Genomic DNA, 16536 nt, shown 5'->3' on the forward strand with positions numbered 1-16536 from the left:
CTGATATGTAATATTAGGTACTCTGAAAAATCAGGTCCCAGGTGTCTCAAATTGGGCACCCAAAATTTGTGGATACTTTTGATCTTTATCTCTGCCTCAGTTTCCCATCTGTAAAATGGGGATAATAGCCTCTCATCTCAGAGGGGTGTTGTGAAAATTAATTAACTAATGTTTGGGAAGCACTGTAGGGCCAGATTTTTAAAGATATGGAAGTACATAAAGATTAGTGCTGGGCAAGCTTTTCGGGGCGGGGGGGGTCAAAACTTTTCTGCAAAAAATGCAAATTTGGTGGCATGAAACATTTTATGAATTCATGTCAGTTTTGCCAAATAATTCATCTAAAAAAACTCAGAAAATTCCACAAAATTCTGAAAAATCAAAACAACAGTTTGCATTGAAATTAACTTTTTTTCTTTTTCTTTTCTTTAAATGCAAACACAGAAAAGAAAAGTGCTTGAAATTGAAATGAACTGTTTGGTTCCAGGTCAAATTAAATGTTTTGTTCAATCTGAAATTAATTTTTCTTTTTATTTTCACTGAAAATTTTTAGAATATTTCACCTTCTGGTCAATCCAAAACCATTTTTTTTTCCAGAATTGCCAGTGAATCAGAAATGCTGCTGTTTGTGCAGCTCTACTAAAGATGCAAACAGGTGCTTGGTGAGCTTTGAAAAAGCACTTAGATACCTAAATTCTATTGATTTCACTTTGGAAAATCCCATTAGGCATCATTCAGCATCTTTAGCTACCTAAATACATTTAAAAATCTGGCTCTCAGATACTATACTGATAAATGCCATGGAAAGCACCAGGAGAAAATTAATTATTCTATATTCAGAACAAGGTTTGACTAGTGTGCAGTAAATAAAGCATGAGGCCACATTAAACAATAAGGATAAAAAATAATGTTGAAGAGCTTCTCATTCAGTGAGCACTGTCCAGCCTGTGCACTGAATGAGGCTAGGGTCCGGTGAGAAAATAGCATGTGACCATGTAATTAAAGACACATGCACAAGGGGAGTGAATTAAGGTTGCACATATAACTGTAATTTTGGCATTTCCTAATGTTTGGAGTGTTTGACTTTGCAACCTTAATATTTTTAGCATATTTTTGTTTGTAATATATACAAGCTGACATTTTTTCAAAGCCACCTTGAAGAGTTGGTGCCCAAATTCATACTAACGTCAATGGGAATTGTTTGTCCAGATCCATTAAGTGTCTTTGAAAATCTCATCCACAGTAGATAGTTCAATTTGTTGGCAGTTCCAAAAAGAAAAACCTGTTTGACCCAAAACAAAACAGAAAATTCTGAAAAATGTCAGTGAATCATTTCAGGGCACTTTTTAAAAATAAAAGCAAAGGAAATGAAGGGCTAGATTCACAAACAAGCTGGAGGAGGAGTGGCAATAGTGGTGCTGCCCACCTTATCACTTTAAGGGTTTGTCTATTCAGTAGCTGGGAGCATGTTGCCTCACAGGGGTAGGCAGACGTGCTAGCATTATTCAAGCTAGCTCCATAAAAATAGCAGTGTGACCACAGCTGCCCAAGTACATGCCCAGGTCAGGTAGGATTGTACTCGGGCACTTAGCCCAACCCACCACAACCACAATGCTATTTTTAGCATGCTAATTGGAGCAGGGCTAATGGGTGTCTGTCTACCCAGGCTGCAAAATACCCTTGCAGTGGTTGTGTAGCCATATTTTCAGTCCAGTGGTAAAAGCACTCACATGGAGACATGGGTTGAATTTCCCACCTCTTCCTGATGTGAACTTGAGTCTCCAGCAATACAGGAGGGTGCCCTGGGCTATGGGATATTTTGCTGGGGGTGTCCCTCTATCGCTTTCCCCCACGCCCTTCATTTTTGTGACTAGCACCTAAATCCCAAGAAAAAAAAAGAATTGGCCAAAACCGTTTGGTGAATTTGTGTCATATTTGTGAATCGTTTCAGGTCAATCAAAACTGCACTTCCAGGTGAATAAACGATCTGTCCAAAAAATATTGCCCAGTGCTCATACACAGTATTTGATTAGCAAACAAGAAGGTAACAGCCTTTGGCTAAATTACAGTGCTAATTTCCAATATTCTATTATTCAGAAAAATCATGCGGAATATACTGGGAGGTTTTCTTCATGGACCTTCAATACACATCTTTGTAACTTTCTATTTCCCTGGTAAAAATATCCAAATACAAGTGTTCTGCTGTAAAACTGCAAATATATAAACACTTCGATAATGAAAATGTAGCCAAATCAGCAAATGATGCTACACAAGCTACCTTTTAGATCTCTCTGTGAATACACTGGGGACACACAATCCAAAAGTTTTGGTGTCCGTCAGATTTTGGGCATTCGGTATTGGACTAAGCTACCAATTTTTACTAATGATTTGAAAGGCAGAGAAATAATCCAGTAACTATGTTGCAGGCTGAATTGACTACAAATTACTACATGTTTCGAAGGTTAATGAGAGAGGAATTGAACACGTTCATACACGTGGATAGCTCTGTTTCTGTAAGAGCTGTTAATTTAGGATAGCAGTAATAAACCTATAAATTAAAGGTTCTTAATTGTCACTAGAAAATATTGCTATCTTTAAATGCAAATGTAAACTGGGGGGGGAACCTTTCTTTTTTTAAAATGAGCATGAGTTAAGCAAAAAAAAAACAACAACTAGGATTTTATTTTCCTTTTAGCTTTAGCTGGGGAAATGCTGAATATGCAGTGAATTTTTTGTTTCATTAATAATAATAGGAAATGGTAGATCGTGGCATCTCAGCACAATTCTAATTTAATGAGAAACAATAAAATAGTTTTCCAAAGGGGCCTATTTAGGCCCAAGAAAAGGGGATATTAAAGTTTCAAGATTTATTTTACTTTCATTAAGGTATGCTGATGTGCATTTTCTATGGCTATATTCTATCTGTTGATTAGATCTTTTTATAATTTCCTTATTTGGGAGAGAACTGGACTGGTATTCCTCAGACCAGATCATTTAGAAAAGTTGTTCAACCAGGTCATTTTATTATAGTTAACAGTTGTTGATCTACATTGTAAAACATTTGCTTTTGCATATGTATAAGACAGTTTTGTGCAATAAAAAGAAGTGCAGATTCCAAATTCAGTTGCACAAATCTGGATCTTAAATGTTTGGGAAATTGAGGAGATAATTACTGATCAAAGCCTGGGGGAATGCTATGGAAGCCTCTCTAAGCAACTGTGCCTGTGCAAATCGGTTATGTGCAATGACCCTACTTTAGGGTCAGAGTCCTACATCTCTCTGCAATAAACAGGGCAAACGTGGTGGTTTTGTGGTGTGGATGAATATCTGGTAGAAACAGGAGAGAATCAACTTAATGTCAATGAGTATTGTACAAATATATCCAAAGGAGAAATTTGGTCCATAGCTTTAGCTACTTGCTAAAGCTGGTCAAAAATATTTTTCCACCACAGGAAATTAAACTTTTGGTCTGAAAAGCTAAATTTTAAATCCAAAAATGATGACATGGTGCATGGAGTTGAAGTTAGTACTCCTTTTGTCCCCATTCTCCATGGGAGGCTGGGCTCACTGGCCTGGACTACATTTCCCATGATGTACTATGGTCTCCTCTCTAACTGAGCCATGGTAGTTCATAATGGGAGATCGTAAGAAAGATGTTGCCAGGCTGGGGAACCCATCACTATGGATGAAAATATGGGCACAAAGGATCTGATTGACAGCTTCCATGATGCACCATGGTGGCATTTCTAGATGGATTTTTTTCTTTTTAGTTTTTACTAGGGCTGTCAATCACAGTTAACTAACATGATTAACTCAAAAAAATTAATCGCGATTAATCGCACGGTTAAACAATAGAATACCAATTGAAATTTATTAAATATTTTGGATGTTTTTTCTACATTTCCAAACATCTTGATTTCTATTACAACACCGAGTACAAAGTGTACAGTGTTCACTTTATATTATTTTTTATTACAAATATTTGCACTGTAACAATGATACATTTTTCAATTCACCTCGTACAAGAACTGTAGTGCAATCTCTTGAAGTCATGAAAATGTAACTTAAATTACATTTTTCAACCAGCCTTGCTACTTGCCTATACCATTTTGGATTCAGCCAAGTAGTAGGCCACATTTTCACATGGAGTACACCATCAAAAATGGACACGCATCTGAAAAAGAACCACATCTGTGCATGCAAATCTGATTGGCTAAAAAAATTCCATGTACAGGTAAAAATGTCTGTCTGAACATTACAGTGTTGAGTCACAATTGTGTTGTCATGCATTTTTGTGAGTGCATCTGTAGCATTTAGGAATAACCTTACCCCCACCATACAGGGAGGTGAAGCCTTCCTCTTCCTTTCTCAGGGAATCAGAGATGCTTACGCTGCATGTAGGGATATCACTGTAACATTCGCACCAGCTCTGAACCTGCTCTCTAGTATTTATTCTCACAGATCCAGAATAACTGACCAAATGCCTATGAAAATATTCATCTGTCAACCATTTTATATAATATTCTTTTCAATGTTGTTGTTTGTTATTATTTGTGTTATAATAACACCTAGGAGCCCCCTCTTCAGGACCCCAGAACCTGTACAAACACAGAACAAAAAGATGGTCCCTGCCCACAAGACCTTGCAGTTCATTCCATCCAGCATCTCAGACCTGAATCAGAGTAACAGCCATGTTAGTCTGTATTCGCAAAAAGAAAAGGAGTACTTGTGGCACCTTAGAGACTGACCAATTTATTTGAGCATAAGCTTTCGGCACACAAGTACTCCTTTTCTTTTTGCAGACCTGAATATATCACTAACTAACTGATGAGCCAGGTTCTATTCTTAGTTGCACTGTAACTGAGAATGGAAACTGGCCCTTTGATGGTGGTGTTCCCCTGTTTAGATGTGTGATAACTGGTGGATCTCCTTGTATAAGATGACGTGGGCCCTCCATGATATTATCAAATGTCATTTGGAGTAGAAATGACTGTTCCTTTCTGTTAATTTCTTTGGCTGTTTTGTTTGGCAGTTGCTATAATTTAACTACAACGCCTCTTCTTTCCCCCCAGCTGCATTGTATATACCTACCTGTTTCTTCTCATATCATCTTTCGCTGCAACCCCCAGTTCTCCTACACAAGAATTAACATAGTATTTTGAGGTGTAACATGGTATTATGTTACACCCCAATACTATGATCCCTCTGATCATTTCTTGGATATTATTCCTATCTGAACCATCTCACTGATGAGCTGGCGAGATGTCGAAGACCGTATTGTCCGTACTAATTCCATCCCTCACTGCATTCGGCAATTGTCAGTGAGAACAATGTTCACTGAATTAAACTTGTTCCTAGTCATCAAATTATTATAACTTAGTTTCAGCAAATACAGTAGCTGCTCAAAAAACACATTACTTTGTGGAGCTGGGTGAAATATCTTGCACATATAGCAAATGTGGCAAAATTTGCCAGTTCACTGATTTTGCAAAAAGGCCAATAACTAAATAAAAAAGAGAGCGAGAGCAAGAAATCTCCATTTTTTTCCTGCTGTAATATCACTAATTACCACATTAGCAAAAAAGATAATTTCATCAACAAAAAAAGTGGTATTTGTACATTTCATGTAAGTGATACTGGAAGTGGTAAACAGGAACAGAGAGTTTGTCATGCATGTTCAGACCAATATGGGCAAGTACTTGACAGCATGGCGGAGGGGGGTGGGGGGGCTGCAGCGAAACAAGCTAGGACAAGGTCCTGGGCAGGAGCATTGCCTAGTGGATAGGGCACTGAATTGGCCTCAGATGAATTCCTGTCTCTGCCACAGCTGTGTGCCTTTGGGCAAGTCATTCCAGGTCTCTGTAACTCTGTTTCTTCTGCCATATTTTGCTTGTCTTGTCTAGTTAGACTATAAGCTCTTCGAGACCAGGACTGTCTTCCACTATGTACAATGCCTAGCACATTGGGTCCCAATCTTAAGTGGAGCATCTCGGCACGACAGCAGTGGTTCCCAAACTCTGGTCCATGAGCTTCAGGGCCGTCCTTAGGCATCTGCAGCATAGGCGGCTGCGTAGGGCACCTGAAAATTTGGAGCACCACCAGGATGTGGGGTTCTTCTGCTTGTGCTGCGCTCTGACTCCACTGTCCCTACCCATGGGCAGGCTGGCCGGGTTGTGTGCAGTGTGCAGCCGGCGTCTTCCTAGCTGTACATGTGCAGAGTGAATCAGGACAACGAATCAGCAACACCTGTGGGAAATTTTTTTTTAAAAAAAGTGGGGGGGGAGTGGAAGAAGCCCCATGACTCCTCCCCCTCGCCCACTGCTCACTCCCTTCAGCCCTCCTGGTGGCCAGAGGGCTTCTCTCCACCCCTGGGAGATCAACAAGGTAGGAGCTGGCGTGGGGCTGTGGGTGCCGGGACGGAGCTGTGTGCGCTGGAGAGCAAAATCTCCTCTCAAAGCTGGGTGTGTGTGAGGGGACACTGGCCAGAGTTTCCATCATTCCCTCATGCAGATTAACACATAGGCCAACAGTGCCCGAGCCCGAGCCCAACCCCACCCCTAGACAATATGGGACCCCCAGAAAAAAGGGCACCCAAGCAGACAGCCCAAGCCATGGGGTGGAAGAAGCTTCAAGTTCACCTGGGTGCCCTGTCAGAAGCCATGCCAGGTGGGGGGCAGCAGAGGGAAGCCCCAAGCCGCAGCAGAAGCCTACTGGGTGGGCAGCAGAGGGAAGGGCGGTGCCAGGTGGGGGAGGGTTCTGGGAGTTTGTGGGGGATGGGGTGGCTGTGCCCCCTCAACAAACTGGGGTCAGCACCACCGGCTGGGGACTGCCTTCAGTGGAGCCCCTGCCTTCCCCTCCCCCATCCCTAAATATCCCCCTTCAGGTAACTTGCATAGGGCCTCATAAATCCTAAGGATGGACCTGATGAGCTTGATGGTCATCAATTAATTTCATAATATTTTTTAAGATGGTGGTACGTGAATCAGTAAAGTTTGGAAATTGCTTCTCGATAGTAATAAAAATAATAATAATCATAAAGATCCTTGGCTAGTGTGAAGCAGCATAGCCTCCTGATGTCAGGGTAGCTACACTGATTCACACCAGCTGAGGATCTGACCACGACTATGTAATGCTGCACATAGAGAAAGCTTTCCTTCCTGATCTCTGTAGTCATCAGTTTATGTCCTGAAGCATGACATTTGATTAACCTAAATTCGGCATCTGTACATGTAAATGTTGATGCTGGTGATAGTGGAGGCATATTGGGAAAATTATAACTCTCAGTTTCACAGAACATCTCCAGCTTCTTTGCTGAAGCAAACGAATATAATCGTTTTTACTCACTCCCACCGCTACATTGTTGTCCAGAGCATAGACATGTAGGATATAATCTTAATATCATTCATGCTTTTTTGCCACAAAATAAATGAGTATTTTAGGTTTATAATGTCACATATTATAATACTGGATACTATGAAAAGCAGTAGCTGATTTACAGGCAAATGTTGTGACTGCAAATATCTAAAATACTATACACGGGATGTGGTTATCTGTCCCTTTGTAGATACATCATAAGTATACATATACTGTAGACTAGAAAATTAATAAGCTACTCAGAAGTTTAGTTGTGTTCATTTGTGTCTCAGCAGTTTGACTGGGCTCAGCCCTTGAAAACACAACCCACATATTGATATACCTTTTGTAAATGTCAAGAGAGGATGTACTTATTCCTTTGGATAAGAGGTGGCAAGCTACTGAATGCAGTATGACTTTCCTGTTGTATTCATCCAAAAAATCATTTCTCCTAAAAGCTGTAGTCAGGATGTTTTCTGTTCACATGGGTAAAGAAAATACATAGAAATTAGAACCAATCTATGCCTGCTGTCTGAAGCTCTACTGGGGCTAAGGAAGGAAATGAAGAGAAGATAGAAATCAGTCCCAAATAAATAGTAGAGAGAACCTGACATTCTTCCGCTGTTGAGAGGACCCTTGGATAATTTGGGAAGATAGAAACATAGGACATTGGACTGAAAGGGACCCCTTGGGTCACTGATTCCAGTTCCCTATAATCCCATTCATAGACTTTTCAGTTATCATTTATTGTAAGGTTTTCTGTAGAGAAGCAGGAAGGGAATTCCTCTTCAGGTTTACCACACTAGGAGTGAAATCCTAGACCCATGGAAGTCAATCACAAAAGTCCCATTGTCACCAGTTGATTTCACCTCTTAGAAGGGCCTTTTTCTTCTGACACTTGCCAGGAAGCAAGCACTGTTTTAGAATCCTGCACTGAGGATCAAAAATGTGCCAACCTATCCTTTGCTGTGGGTTCTGATCACAAGGATTCTTAATTTTATTCTATATGAGGTTTTATACAGTGTTCGTCACTGTGGTAGTAGTGCACCTTCCATTAGTGCATTACGCCATATGACTACACAGCTGTCGTGTGTTGTTTGTTCTCTTATACTTTCCACACACAGTGAAATATGTGCCAGGCGAGATCTTGTTTTGATAGTGTGTCTCTTTTAGGATAGACAGACAAACAGATAGATGTTGCTATGTGTTTATATTAGACAGAGCAAGGTTAAAGAAATATGCCTTGTACTTGGAGCAGAAAGTGGTGAAGTTTGTAATGGTCCTTAGTCCCTGGGGGAATTTGTTCCTCAGTCTCAGACCATGCCTAGAGAAGGTTCAGTCACCTGCACAGATGAGATTTACTCTTCTTGCTGAGAGGTCTATTGTGCCAGATGTGTGTAGTTGTCAGCCATGGTCTTTATCCTGGAGCTTTAGATGATCTTTTAGAGACGCTGAGCCCAGGCCATGGAGAGCTTTGAACATATAAAGAATGAGACCTTGAACTTGATTCAAAATTCTACCAGAGCAAATATAGAGAGTAGAGGATAGGTCTGATATGTTCATGGTAGCCTGTGTTGCTGAGGAGATGAACTGTGATGTTCTGTACTCTTTGGCATTTCCTAAAGGCTGAAGGCTTCACACCCAGGTATATTGCATTTTTTGTAGCCCAGCTGAGAGGTGATGAAGGCATGATTGACTGAGGCCAGGCCTTCATCTGCCAGGATGACATGGTGTTTCCTAGCCAGGCACAGATAGTAGAAAGTGTTATTTGTGGATACTTCTATTTGAGAGCTCAGCATCAGTGAGGAATCCAGGAGTCCTCCTAGACTACAGATTGAATTGACCAACTGTGATTATGTATTGTCAACCATTGCAGCCACCAGTTCTTCAAAATATCATCCTCTGCCCACCAGTATCACCTCTGCCTTGCTTCCAGCAGCTGTTTTTAACCCAAGAGCTGATCTCATCTAAGCACTAGGCCATCCTAGTAGTAATGGTATGGGTCATATGTTATGAAGGATAGGTACAGCTGTTCGTTATCTGCATATTGCTGACACTTGAGTCCATGTTTTCTGACCCGCTCACCTTGTGGTTGCATGCAGATGTTGAAAAGGAATGCAGAGAGAATTGATCCTTGTGGAATTCCATAAGTCAGGGGGTCTAGTGGTGGAGGTGCAGTTCCCCTCCACTACTCATTGGGATCATCCTTCCAAGAAGGACTGAAATCATTTTAGCACGTGCCCTGGACCCTGCCACTTCTCTCAGGTGAGAGAGCAGAATATCATGGTCAATAGAGTTGACTGCTGCAGAGATATCCAGGAGGATGAAAATGTATGTCTGTCCTCTATCCATTGACATTAGGAGATCATCAGTGCCACTAAAGTGGTTTTGGTTCTGTATCCTGGCCTGAATCCAGATTGTGCCACGTCTATAATGTTAGCTTCAGTTAGATGAGCTTCTAGTTGGCTTTCTGTATGAGCTTGCTCAGGAGTCGAAGATTTGGCACTGGGTAGCGGTTTGTTAGGGCTAAAATATCAAGGGTGGGTTTCTTCAGTTTTGGTTAGACTATTGCATGTTTAAAGAAGGAAGGGAAGATTCCTTCTCTGAATGAGGCACAACAACCTACACAAAGGAAGGTATCCGAGGGAATGTCTATATAGGGACATTCAGGTAAACCAGATTAACATTGCAAGTGATGACGTGCCCTCAAATTGTGAGTTTAAATTCACACTTTTAGTTAATTTGGTTTACCTTTTCTGAGTGTCCCTTGTAGATATTCACTAAGTGGTATCTTTTTTGTAATTTCACATTGAATATAAGAGGCCAAGTTCTGCTCTCATTTACACTGGAGTAAATTCAGGATAACTACTTTGAAGTCAATGAAGTTATCCTGGATTTACCACAATTTAATTTAGAGCACAATTTGGCACAAGACTGAAGTTTCTTCTCCCTCACCATAGTGTAGTTTCTGCATATTGGTGCTTTTAAACCTCAATGGCAAAGATTCTCGCTAGGTTGTGGAAAGAAATTCCTCCCCATAATACAACTAGCAACAACAGGACAACAATCTTACCTTTGCCACATTTCCTGGAGACATGTGCAAAATGTCTCCAGGCTCAATTGACAGATATGGGTAAAGAAAAATGATTGCAGGCAGCAAAACTCATCCTTCCAGCATAAGATCTATGCATTTGAATACAGTTTATAAAGTTTCTACTTAGAAGCATTTAACTATAGGAGCAACTTATGTGAACAGTTCCTTTTTTGCTCCTAAGTCCAGAGTTTGCAAGGCTTTCCTTTTCAAAACACAGTCATCTTTGCAAAGCACTTTCATATTGTCAGACTTGCTGGGGAAGAAATTCAGTCAGCCATTAAAAGGTGGGAAAGCTTCCTGCTGTTATGTATATGAGAGCGGGGCATTCTCTTGTCACATGTCAGATACGCAGCAGTAGAGGGAAAGAAAATCCTGTTGGTATATGATGGAGTTTGCGAGATCTCCAAACCGTAATTATTGGAATGCGTCCTGGGATAAGTGATGCTGTCACTGAACCCTGATTAGTTCTGAGGCAGGGTGGATGCAAGAAGGAGGAAAAATAATGTCAAACTTGTTCATTAGCAGCTAGTAAAAGCTATCAAAATTGTACATTCTGAAGAGCAATCTGTCATCCACTTCCTTTAAATTAGAAACTTGGTAACACTATGCACTTATTTTGCACCTTTCACTTCCAGACCTCAACACACTTTTTATATACATTAACTAAATCTCAGAATGTCTCTGTGAGGTGGGCAAGTATTAGCATGCCCATTTTAAGATGGGATAAACAGAGGCACAGAAAGGGTAAGTGACTTCCCCGAAAGTCACACAGCAAGATCAGTAGCCAAGCCAGGAATAGAATTCAGGAGACATCTTCTCTAACCATGAGACAAATGCTCCCTCCAACTGATTTAGAGAAAAGAAATATGTAGCTGGAAAAATAGTTCATGACAGATGCATCAATAAGATCAATGAGCATGAAAAATACATTTCTGAGCCTGCATCTTGAACGCCACATATGGGACATGAGTTTTAGATTACTCAGCTCTCAGCATGATCAAGAATTCTGCCCATTTACCATGTTTAATAGACATGACCATTCTCAAGACCAGAACATTGGCCCCACTAAATCTGTTCTGTCTACCAGTTGGGTGGTACAAAGCAGGCTTAAAGTTGGTTTTAACCAACAAGTGGAGGATTCCCCCACAGTTAAAGAAACTCTTCAGTGTTGTAGGGCTACCCTAATGCTTCTATGTCACTTCTTCCCCCAGCATAGGGAGCCTGGCTCAGGAAAAGAAAGCATGGAGAGAGCACTGTAGTGAGCCCCAAATGCCAGAATAGCCCTTGGGGGTCATGGGCAGCCAGGTGCAACTTAGAGCAGCCCAAAGCTTCTTTGTTACTCCAGGAGTCAGACCAGCTCAAAATCAGGGGAACGCAAAGGAGGCTTCTCCCTTTTCTACCGCTCAAGCCCCAGACTAAAACCCAGCACCTGCTCAGGATTTAGCCAATAGGTCTGTGAGCTCAAAACTTTTTGGATACATCTGAGCCATTCTTCTTGATAGGTTTCAGAGTAGCAGCCGTGTTAGTCTATATCCCGCAAAAAGAAAAGAAGTACTTGTGGCATCTTGGAGACTAACCAATTTATTTGAGCATAAGCTTTCGTGAGCTACAGCTCACTTCATCAGATGTGGCTCACGAAAGCTTATGCTCAAATAAATTGGTCATTCTTCTTGATGTTACTTGTTTGAACATTTCACAAAAGTAAACCTAGCTTTCAGCAGACTTTTGAATGCTTTATAAAAAAAAAACTCAGCAAACATTACTCATTAAATTGTGGAAAGATAGTCATCCAAAAAATGTGCCTTTGGGACTTGTGCAGCAAAAGGAAACAAAACAACAATAACAAGTCCACCTTGTTTCTTTGGAGAGAAACTTTTTTTTTTAACAATCTACCGATATGGAATATTTTCAGCATTTCCTGGATGACTTTCTAAAGGCTTAAAACACCTAAAGGCATTCCTGAGTGCTGTTCTTGGGAAGAAAGCTTTACTTTAAAGACTGGACAAACGATGCACAAACACTTTGTAATAGTGCCTCTAAGCTGGCTATTACCACAGTGGGTTTATACATGCATAGGATTGGACAGTTACTACTTCCAGTCAATGCTAAAGAGGTAACTAGTACTAGAGGGTTCTCTCTCTGTAGAAATTAGGAGAGGACTAAAGGGGACTCCCAACTGTAAAACAAAACATGTCAGGAGGGAAGGGATTGTCTCAGAGTGACACTAACAGCTATGTGGCTCTGTGAGGAGGGAAATATGAGAAGGCTTTGTGTGTATTTATAATGACAGGTTTCAGAGTAACAGCCGTGTTAGTCTGTATTCGCAAAAAGAAAAGGAGTACTTGTGGCACCTTAGAGACTAACCAATTTATTTGAGCATGATGCTCAAATAAATTGGTTAGTCTCTAAGGTGCCACAAGTACTCCTTTTCTTTTTGTGTATTTATAGAGCACTAGAGAATTGTATATTTAGAGCCCCCAGGTGAACTCAACCATACTAAAAGAACAACAGTCAGTGGTGTAGGGATCTTGGCAAACAGGTTCCTGTGACATTTCCTGGACATATTCCAAAGGGTTCAATAGCTCCTTCCTACAGCACGTTTTCCAGCTTAGTAATGAAATTCAGATAATCCTGCCAGTAATTTATTACAATTATCAGGGAAATTTGTTTTTTCTTTCAATAATTTTAACCTGGTGCTATGTGACTGATAGACAGAGGGACACTGGGCCAAATTCTGCACAGATTTACACCACCTGCAACCCCATTGAAGTCCTCTGGAATACAGGGATTTGATCTAGAGAGATGGTCAAATTCAGGGCTGATGTTTAAAGGGGTAAGGGAAGTGGGGAACAGGTTGCGTTCCCACCTTGTTCCAAATAGTTGACACTTGCCATATATGGTCAGTTTAGCCTTTCTTTGGATTTAACTTTATTGGTAACTTAAATAACAACAGACCATAACCTGCAGACAGAGCTTTCTCCCAACTCTGTCTTCCTCTAGTTTCCTTGGATAGGATAATGCCATCTATCCCAGTGCAGTTAACAAACCACATCCAATACAATCAGGCACCAAAATATACTCAGCATCACCCTTATGCAGGGTTCTAACTCCCACTGACAGGGAAGTCAACAGTCTGGCATCTCTGTATGGCTGTAGGACCTGCCATCCCGTTACAAGGGATAAGGGCCAGATTTTCAAAGGTATTTGGGTGCCTAAAGGTGCAGATGGGCATCTGGACACTTTTCAAAATCCCATTAAGTGCCCATCTGCACCTTTAGGCACCTAAATACCTTTTGAAATCTGGCCCTAAGTTACTTTTTGGTATGTTGGCCTATATAAGTCTGGATCCTGAGGGACTGAAAGAAGGTACAATTGATAATAGCTTCCACAAAATGATGCAGTGGTTAAAATTCCAATGATGGATGGTTGCCTTTTCCACACTTGCACTCCAACTATTGGAAATGCAGAGCTGCAATCCTGGTAGGGAAAAGAAATAGAATGTAGACACAGCCTTAGACTCATGTCTGAATTTATCTCAGAAAATAGCTTGAGCCACAAAATTCAGATCCAGATCCAAATCTGGATCCAAACTTACCAGGGCATCTACTCTGTCTTTACAGAAATGTGCGTGAGTTACAACTGAGCTGAACGTCCCCAAATTTCAAGGAGGTTCAGATCTAGGCTTCAGCACCTTGCACAAATTGTATCATGGCCACTCATATAAATACACCTGAAGGGCAAGCATTTTGCCTTTGGAATAGATTGTGTCAGGTGGTTTGGTTTTGTTTAAAACTCTCAGACCCTTTTCAGACTCTGAGACTCTCAGATTCTTCTATAAGGCCTTTGTGCCCTATTCTAATACCCCATCCCATTTCAAAGTATGCAAGATAAGCCCTTTCCTATATGCTGAGAGCTATATTGATAGTATCTTTTCAGAATACAATGTAAGTATTTCCAGTGACATGAACAGAACAGTCCAGATCAGTACTTCTCAACCTATCTAATATTGTGGGCCCCGTATGCAGCCCACAATGTGTTACCTAGGCAACAGGTTGAGAACCACTGTGGCCCCCAACCCTTCCCGCCAGAGACCCCTATGCCCAGCTCCTGCCCCTGCCCAGAGACCCCTTCACAGAGTGAGACCACGAGCAGACCCCACTACTGGGCTGCAAGGCAGCGCAGCCCCCCACAGCATGGAGCAGGGCAGCTCCGGACCCCACAGCGTGGGACAGCGCAGCCCTGGACCCCACAGTGCGGGACAGAGAAGGGTAGGGCAGTCCCGCGGCTCCGGGCCCTGCTGTGCAGGGGTGGGAAGGGCAAGTCAGCCCAGCCCCAGACCCTGCCGTGCCTGGCAGCAGGGTGGCCCCGGACCACGCCACATTGGGAAGCAGGGCAGCTGGGGCCCCGGACCCCACCGCACTGGCAGGACAGCCAGGCTGCCCAGACCCCATCCACGCAGGCCCTGTGGCTTTAGCACACAACTGGGCCGCAGCTGTGTGCTAATTGGGCCACGCATTGAGAACTGCTGGTCCAGATTCTCCACTACATTCAGCTTAAAGCTGAGCAAGGGCCTATCAAGGAACCGGTTCTGGCTCCCTGGTTCTCTGCTTCGCCCACAGCATAGTTTACAGTGTAATTTATAGACTACAGGGCTGGCTGCTTCAAAGCACACCAGCCAGCAATTTTTCCCCAGGGACCATATTTCAGCCCTGGAATGCCAATATGTACACTCCAGACACTCCTTTTTACCTGACCCGCCCCACCCCGGGGAGTTATTACAGCCTGATAGGAAACTGTTGCATGGGAACCTTTTCCTAAAATAGCAGCAGCACATCGGCCAGTGCTGTGGGATACAGCTAAATGTGGGTGGTTGAAAATAATTACTGTTTGATCATTCAGTGCCTCGCCTTTTTCCTGCTCTCTTTTGAAATTAGACTGTTCCACTTCTAGCCCTGCCCTCCAGCTGCTGAAGCAGAATTATCTGTCTCTAACGTTCAAAACAAAGGGTTCCTTTCAAATATAAGGGTGTGGACTTGGATTGCTTGCCAACTGGTATAGAAATCAAGAATTTGGTCCTGTGGGGAGCTAAGAATCCTCAACTTCTGTGGGAGTTATCATAGAATATCAGGGTTGGAAGGGATCTCAGGAGGTTATCTAGTCCAACCCCCTGCTTAAAGCAGGTCCAATCCCCAATTTTTTGCCCCCAATCTCTAAATGGCCCCCCTCAAGGATTAAACTCACAACCCTGGGTTTAGCAGGCCAATGCTCAAACCGCTGAGCTATCCCTCTGAGGATATTAATGACCTTGTTCCAAATCCCTTTCAAATATTCCTTCAGTTTGGAGAATCATGTGACAGTTCTGTCGTGTCAAATGCGGATTGCATCATATGTCATTGGCTTTACTTGGGATGAGATGCACTATGGGTAGGGTCCTACCAAATTCATGGTCCATTTTCATAAATTTCACAGGCGTAGCATTTTTTTAAATCATGAATTTCACAGTTTCAGGTATTTAAATCTTAAATTACATGGCTTTGTAACAAATCATGAATACATATTTAAAAATGGCAAAATATAAACATGTAAAGCCCGTAAGACTTAGCGTTTCTCAAACTGGAGATCCTGACCAAAAAGGGGGTCGCAATCACAAAGCTATTGTAGGGGAATTGCAGTATTGCAACTGCTACTTTTGCGCTGTCTTCAGAGCTGGGCAGCTGGAGAGTGGCAGGGGTGCCCAGCTCTGAAAGCAGGGCCCCTTCCAGCAACAGTGCAGAAGTAAGGGTGGCATGGTTTGGTGGCAGTAGCATTGCCAGGATTACTTCTGCGCAGTTGCCGGCGGTGGTGCTGCCTTCAGAGCTGGGTGCCTAGCCAGCAGCCGCTGCTCTCCAGCCGCCCAACTCTGAAGGATAGAGTAAAAGTATCCAAAAGACCAGATTTCACACGGGAGACCAGATTTCATGGTCTGTGATGTGCTATGAATTCTGCTATGAATTTGGTAGGGCCCTAATTATGGCATGGTCAGATTTAATCTGATGCAATGTTGTACAATCACTTTGATTGTTTTAAATTATTTCAAGTCAGTCACTTATTAT

This window comes from Lepidochelys olivacea, assembly GCF_965140295.1.
Source record: "Lepidochelys olivacea isolate rLepOli2 genome assembly, chromosome: 13".
Lineage (NCBI taxonomy): Eukaryota > Metazoa > Chordata > Testudines > Cheloniidae > Lepidochelys > Lepidochelys olivacea.